The sequence below is a fragment of the Platichthys flesus genome, chromosome 6 (assembly GCF_949316205.1).
Source record: "Platichthys flesus chromosome 6, fPlaFle2.1, whole genome shotgun sequence".
NCBI classification, from domain to species: domain Eukaryota; kingdom Metazoa; phylum Chordata; class Actinopteri; order Pleuronectiformes; family Pleuronectidae; genus Platichthys; species Platichthys flesus.
In genome coordinates, this window is record NC_084950.1 from 28,368,988 (window position 1) to 28,376,462 (window position 7,475).

A 7,475-nucleotide genomic window follows, 5' to 3' on the forward strand; every position below is an offset into this window, starting at 1 on the left:
TCTTGCTATAATGTAAAGTGCCTACAAGTGTCCCAAGTATTTTTATTTTTTTTACCTAACACAAAGAGTGAGACATTTCTAGGCATTTTTCAGCACTCAAGGTCGGGCTTTAGAGTGGGTCCCTGGGATTGGCTGGTGCTGGAGATTTTTTTCTACCATGTTTTTTATTTTTCCCTAACAAAACATTTGGGACATTTCTAGGCATTCTTGCTATAATGTAAAGTGCCTACAAGTGTCCCATGTCATTTTTTTACCTAACACAAAGAGTGAGACATTTCTAGGCATTTTTCAGCACTCAAGGTCAGGCTTTAGAGTGGGTCCCTGGGATTGGCTGGTGCTGGAGATTTTTTTCTAGCATGCATTTAATTTTTCCCTAACAAAACATTTGGGACATTTCTAGGCATTCTTGCTTTAATGTAAAGTGCCAAAAAGTGTCCCATGTCATTTTTTTACCTAACACAAAGAGTGAGACATTTCTAGGCATTTCTCAGCACTCAAGGTGGGGCTTTAGAGTGGGTCCCTGGGCGTGGCTGCTGCTGGAGAATTTTTTCTACCATGTATTTAATTTTTCCCTAACAAAACATTTGGGACATTTCTAGGCATTCTTGCTATAATGTAAAGTGCCTACAAGTTTCCCATGTAATTTTTTTACCTAACACATAGAGTGCGACATTTGTAGGCATTTTTCAGCACTCAGGGTTGGGCTTTAGAGTGTTTCCTCAGGCTTTGCTGGTGCTGAAGATTTTTTTCTACCATGTTTTGTATTTTTCCCTAACAAAACATTTGGGACATTTCTAGGCATTATTGCTATAATGTAAAGTGCCTACTAGTGTCCCATGTCATTTTTTTACCTAACACAAAGAGTGAGACATTTTTAGGCATTTCTCAGCACTCAAGGTGGGGCTTTAGAGTGGCTCCCCAGTCTTGGCTGGTGCTTGCGATTTTTTTCGACCATGTTTTGTATTTTTTTCCCTAAAAAAACATTTGGGACATTTCTAGGCATTCTTGCTATAATGTAAAGTGCCTACAAGTGTCCCATGTAATTTTTTTACCTAACACAAAGAGTGAGACATTTCTAGGCATTTTTCAGCACTCAAGGTGGGGCTTTAGAGTGGGTCCCTGGGCTTGGCTGGTGCTGGAGATTTTTTTCTACCATGTTTTGTATTTTTCCCTAACAAAACATTTTGGACATTTCTAGGCATTCTTGCTTCATTTGTAAAGTGCCTACAAGTGTCCCATGTCATTTGTTTACCTAACACAAAGAGTGAGACATTTCTAGAAATTTCTCAGCACTCAAGGTGGGGCTTTAGAGTGGGTCCTTGGGCGTGGTTGGTGCTGGAGAATTTTTTCTACCATGCATTTAATTTTTCCCTAACAAAACATTTGGTACATTTCTAGGCATTCTTGCTTTAATGTAAAGTGCCTACAAGTGTCCCATGTCATTTGTTTACCTAACACAAAGAGTGAGACATTTTTAGGTTATTTCAGCACTCAAGGTGGGGCTTTAGAGTGGGTCCCTGGGCTTGGCTGGTGCTGAAGATTTCATTGTACCATATTTTGTATTTTTCCTTAACAAAACATTTGGGACATTTCTAGGCATTCTTGCTGTAATGTAAAGTGCCTACAAGTGTCCCATGTATTTTTATTTGTTTTACCTAACACAAAGAGTGACACATTTCTAGTTTTTTTCAGCACTGAAGGTGGGGCTTTAGAGTGGGTCCCTGGGCTTGGCTGGTGCTGGAGATTTCATTCTACCATATTTTGTATTTTTCTCTAACAAAACATTTCGGACGTTTCTAGGCATTCTTGCTTTAATGTAAAGTGCCTACAAGTGTCCCATGTCATTTATTTACCTAACACAAAGAGTGAGACATTTCTAGGTTTTTTCAGCACTCAAGGTGGGGCTTTAGAGTGGGTCCCTGAGCTTGGCTGGTGCTGGAGATTTCGTTGTACCATATTTTGTATTTTTCCCTAACAAAACATTTGGGACATTTCTAGGCATTATTTCTTTAATGTAAAGTGCCTACAAGTGTCCCATGTCATTTATTTACCTAACACAAAGAGTGAGACATTTCTAGGCATTTCGCAGCACTCAAGGTGGGGCTTTAGAGTGGGTCCCTGGGCGTGGCTGGTAATGGAGAATTTTTTTTCCCATGTATTTAATTTTTTCCTAACAAAACATTTGAGACATTTCTAGCCATTCTTGCTATAATGTAAAGTGCCTACAAGTGTCCCATGTCTTTTTTTACCTAACACAAAGAGTGAGACATTTCTAGGCATTTCTCAGCACTCAGGGTTGGGCTTTAGAGTGGCTCCTCAGGCTTGGCTGGTGCTTGAGATTTTTTTCTCCCATGTATTTCATTTTTCCCTAACAAAACATTTGGGACATTTCTATGCATTCTTGCTTTGATGTAAAGTGCCTACAAGTGTCCCATGTCTTTTTTTACCTAACACAAAGAGTGAGACATTTCTAGGCATTTCTCAGCACTCAGGGTTGGGCTTTAGAGTGGCTCCTCAGGCTTGGCTGGTGCTTGAGATTTTTTTCTCCCATGTATTTCATTTTTCCCTAACAAAACATTTGGTACATCTCTAGGTATTCTTGCTATAATGTAAAGTGCCTACTAGTGTCCCATGTCATTTTTTTACCTAACACAAAGAGTGACATATTTCCAGGCATTTTTCAGGACTCAATGTTGGGCTTTAGAGTGGCTCCCCAGGCTTGGCTGGTGCTGGCAATTTTTTTCTACCACGTTTTGTATTTTTCCCTAACAAAACATTTGGGACATTTCTAGGCATTCTTGCTATAATGTAAAGTGCCTACAAGTGTCCCATGTAATTTTTTTACCTAACACAAAGAGTGAGACATTTCTAGGCATTTCTCAGCACTCAGGGTGGGGCTTTACAGAGGGTCCCTGGGCGTGGCTGGTGCTGTAGAATTTTTTCTCCCATGTATTTCATTTTTCCCAGACAAAACATTTGGTACATCTCTAGGTATTCTTGTTATAATGTAAAGTGCCTACAAGTGTCCCATGTTATTTTTTTACCTAACACAAAGAGTGAGATATTTCTAGGCATTTTTCAGCACTCAGGATTTGGCTTTAGAGTGTTTCCTCAGGCTTGGCTGGTGCTGGAGATTTTTTTCTCCCATGTTTTGTATTTTTCCCTAACAAAACATTTGGGACATTTCTATGCATTCTTGCTTTGATGTAAAGTGCCTACAAGTGTCCCATGTCTTTTTTTACCTAACACAAAGAGTGAGACATTTCTAGGCATTTCTCAGCACTCAGGGTTGGGCTTTAGAGTGGCTCCTCAGGCTTGGCTGGTGCTTGAGATTTTTTTCTCCCATGTATTTCATTTTTCCCTAACAAAACATTTGGTACATCTCTAGGTATTCTTGCTATAATGTAAAGTGCCTACTAGTGTCCCATGTCATTTTTTTACCTAACACAAAGAGTGACACATTTCTAGGCATTTTTCAGGACTCAATGTTGGGCTTTAGAGTGGCTCCCCAGGCTTGGCTGGTGCTGGCAATTTTGTTTCTACCACGTTTTGTATTTTTCCCTAACAAAACATTTGGGACATTTCTAGGCATTCTTGCTATAATGTAAAGTGCCTACAAGTGTCCCATGTAATTTTTTTACCTAACACAAAGAGTGAGACATTTCTAGGCATTTCTCAGCACTCAGGGTGGGGCTTTACAGAGGGTCCCTGGGCGTGGCTGGTGCTGTAGAATTTTTTCTCCCATGTATTTCATTTTTCCCAGACAAAACATTTGGTACATCTCTAGGTATTCTTGTTATAATGTAAAGTGCCTACAAGTGTCCCATGTTATTTTTTTACCTAACACAAAGAGTGAGATATTTCCAGGCATTTCTCAGCACTCAAGGTGGGGCTTTAGAGTGGGTCCTTGGGCGTGGCTGGTAATGGAGAATTTTCTTTCCCATGTATTTAATTTTTCCGTAACAAAACATTTGGGACATTTCTAGGCATTCTTGCTGCAATGTAAAGTGCCTACAAGTGTCCCAAGTATTTTTATTTTTTTTACCTAACACAAAGAGTGAGACATTTCTAGAAATTTCTCAGCACTCAAGGTGGGGCTTTAGAGTGGGTCCTTGGGCGTGGCTGGTGCTGGAGAATTTTTTCTACCATGCATTTAATTTTTCCCTAACAAAACATTTGGGACATTTCTAGGCATTCTTGCTTTAATGTAAAGTGCCTACAAGTGTCCCATGTCATTTTTATTTTTTTTACATAACACAAAGAGTGAGACATTTCTAGGCATTTTTCAGCACTCAAGGTGGGGCTTTAGAGTGGGTCCCTGGGATTGGCTGGTGCTGGAGATTTTTTTTCTACCATGTTTTGTATTTTTCCCTGACAAAACATTTGGGACATTTCTAGGCATTCTTGCTATAATGTAAAGTGCCTACAAGTGTCCCATGTAATTTTTTTACCCAACACAAAGAGTGAGACATTTCTAGGCATTTCTCAGCACTCAGGGTGGGGCTTTACAGTGGGTCCCTGGGCGTGGCTGGTGCTGGAGAATTTTTTCTCCAATGTATTTAATTTTTCCCAGACAAAACATTTGGTACATCTCTAGGTATTCTTGTTATAATGTAAAGTGCCTACAAGTGTCCCATGTCTTTTTTTTACCTAACACAAAGAGTGAGATATTTCTAGGCATTTTTCAGCACTCAGGATTGGGCTTTAGAGTGTTTCCTCAGGCTTGGCTGGTGCTGGAGATTTTTTTCTCCTTTGTATTTCATTTTTCCCTAACAAAACATTTCGGACATTTCTAGGCATTCTTGCTATACACTCACAGAAATATTTAACCCTAACTTTTAAGATTTATGTAATTTAATTAATAACAAAGTTCCATTTGATTATTTTTTATATTTTGAACATAAACCTACCACATAAACTTTACATGATCCATATGCATCAGTGTAATAAAGCCTATTCATTTGAAATGCATATTCCTCAGGTTTATGTATTCAGTATTAATATAATTTATTGAATTTAAATGCATATTATTCAGGTTATACATTTAGAATACATTAAGTATATTTGTTTGAATTACATAGTAATTAGGTTACCTATTCAAGATGAATAAAGTGTATGTGTTTAAGATACATAACAATTAAGCTTAAATTCAATCAAAATGCATTAGATTTATGTATTTTTATGATTAATATCCATTAATATTTTTCTATTAGGTTACCTATTCAAGATGATTAATGTGTATGTTTTTGAAATACATAACAATTAAGCTTAAATTTAATCATAATGCATTATTTTTATGATTCATATTCAATGGATTTTTTCTATTAGGTTACCTATTCAAGATGATTGTGTATTTGTTTGAAATTCAACAATATCTCAATGATGCATACAATTAGACCACCTTGTTGATTCAACTAATTTATTAACGCTTCTCTTCACACAGACACTGTACTCAGCAGGTAGTGTAGCTCTTCAACCAAGTAATCTACTGCTATAGATGGAACATGAAACATGTTTTGTAATTGCAATAGAACAGAGGCAAGTTAGTATCTGCTCCAACAATGGCAGTAAAGGACCTGCTCTTTTTTCTAGATCTAGAACAAACAAACAAACTACAGGCTCAACAACATTCCTTACATCTGTATCTGCTGGAACGATCGCTGTAATGGGATATGAAAGGACAGAACAAACTCTTCAGGCTCAACAACATTAAACATATAGTAGTAGAACATAGGTCTCTTCCTGTACTTCCTCCTCCCATCACCACCCCACCCCAAAAAAAGAGTCACCTGAACAATTTGAGTTTCAGTGCTCGTACTTTGGCTGAAGGCTTGGACGATTCCAGGTCCATCAGGATCTTCTGGTAAGCTTCGAATGTATACTTCAAGTTTTTTGGATAGCTCAAATTAAGAGCATAGACCAACCCATAAAGCATTATGCATGCATGGTTGATACTTTGGAGGTTGTTGAGAACTTGGACCCCTTCCAGGACCATACCGACATCTGCAAAGAGTCCACCAGGACCATCATGATCATCACCCTCAGCTTGAACGGTGTAGATTGCCATGGTTGTCCCTGCGACATCTGCCTCGGCCTCACTGCATTCGATGTCCTGAAAGATGGAGAGAACAGAGAACAATGAGCTGTGTCACCCTCACCTTTGACCACCAAATTCTAAGCAGCTCATCATTGAGGCCAAGTGCGTGTTAATTTGAAAAAATTCTCTGAAGGCACTGTAGATATAGCGTTCATGAGAATGCGATGGAGTTCAAGGTTACAATGACCTCAAGATCTTTGACTCCCTAAAAGCCTGGAAAACAAAACAAAAAGTCAAGTTATGTATAAATGGAGTTGTACATTCAATGATCATCAACTATTTAAATATGATTAAAAAAAAAGTGGTGTTTGAGCATTGTTGATCACAATGAGGGTTGTGTCAAAGAATCTAGATGCCATTCCTTACCGTGTTTGTGGTAACTGTGCCGTAAAGAATGGCATGTCGTGTCTCATTGCTTAAAATTAATACTCTTACGGTAATCCTTTAATTTAGTGAATATTTAATGGTGCACATGAAACATAAGAGACCAACTTACATGTTCATAGGTTCGTCCTACTCTGAGGCTAAGGTTTTGTGCTTCCTTAAGACGCAAGGATTTCCGGGAAGACAGAAGAGACTGCACTTTATCCAACGAAGCATTTGACCTGCCACAATAAAAATGGAGTCAACAAAACATCCCTTAAAAATATAAAAAATCTGTGAGGTTTATGAAAATATTCAAAGTAACAATACCCAAAAGAGCCAAAGTAGGGTGAAAGGACAGTAGGAAAGAGGCAAACCTACTGCTCCCTCACTCCTACCCTCCACCATCTCTCCTAATCTCCTCTCATAGGGTAAGGTTTACTCCTCCCTCCTATCCAACCCTCTCTCATGCCGTCCTCCCTCTCTCCTAACCTCTTTCTGTTTCCTGTTAGCAAATAGAAGGAACTAATCTCTTCCTATCCTGACCTTCTCTTCCCTAACCCATCAACCCTTGCAAATGCCCCATTCTACTAAATAGAATCAGCCCCAACAGCCAAAACAAAACAAAGTATCCTTACTACTACACTGTTTTATGACTTACCTCTTCACATCCGGCTTTGGCTTTATAGTCTGCCTCAGATCCTCAGCTGCCTTTTGACAGAAAAAACAATAATTATCCCATTATTTCTCTCCACAGATATCAGCCCTAAATACAATACAAGGTATGGTAAAGGATGAAGACAGGAATTGCATTATCTTTGTAAACCTCATTGTTGAAAAAATTGAGAAGTAACAATTTCGCCCTACTTTTACACCTTTTTAAAATCCCATGCTTTATGTATGTGTGAAGTTACACTGTGATAGGAGGTAACACACAATAAAGCTATATGTGTGAAGTGTGTGGGAGACAGAGAGAGAGAGAGAGACAGACCGAGAGGGAGAAGACCTAGGGGAA

At 38.6% G+C, this 7,475-nt stretch overlaps 1 long non-coding RNA gene across 1 annotated transcript; it reads right to left on the minus strand.

Annotated features, from left to right (window-relative positions):
* Positions 1 to 5,402: 5,402 nt before the first annotated feature.
* On the minus strand, positions 5,403 to 7,174 carry LOC133955386 (uncharacterized). The gene is made up of 3 exons (XR_009920876.1): positions 7,122 to 7,174; positions 6,594 to 6,702; positions 5,403 to 6,112 (listed from the first exon to the last, which is right to left on the minus strand). It is a non-coding gene; the product is annotated as an uncharacterized LOC133955386 (long non-coding RNA).
* Between the last annotated feature and the right edge of the window lie 301 nt (positions 7,175 to 7,475).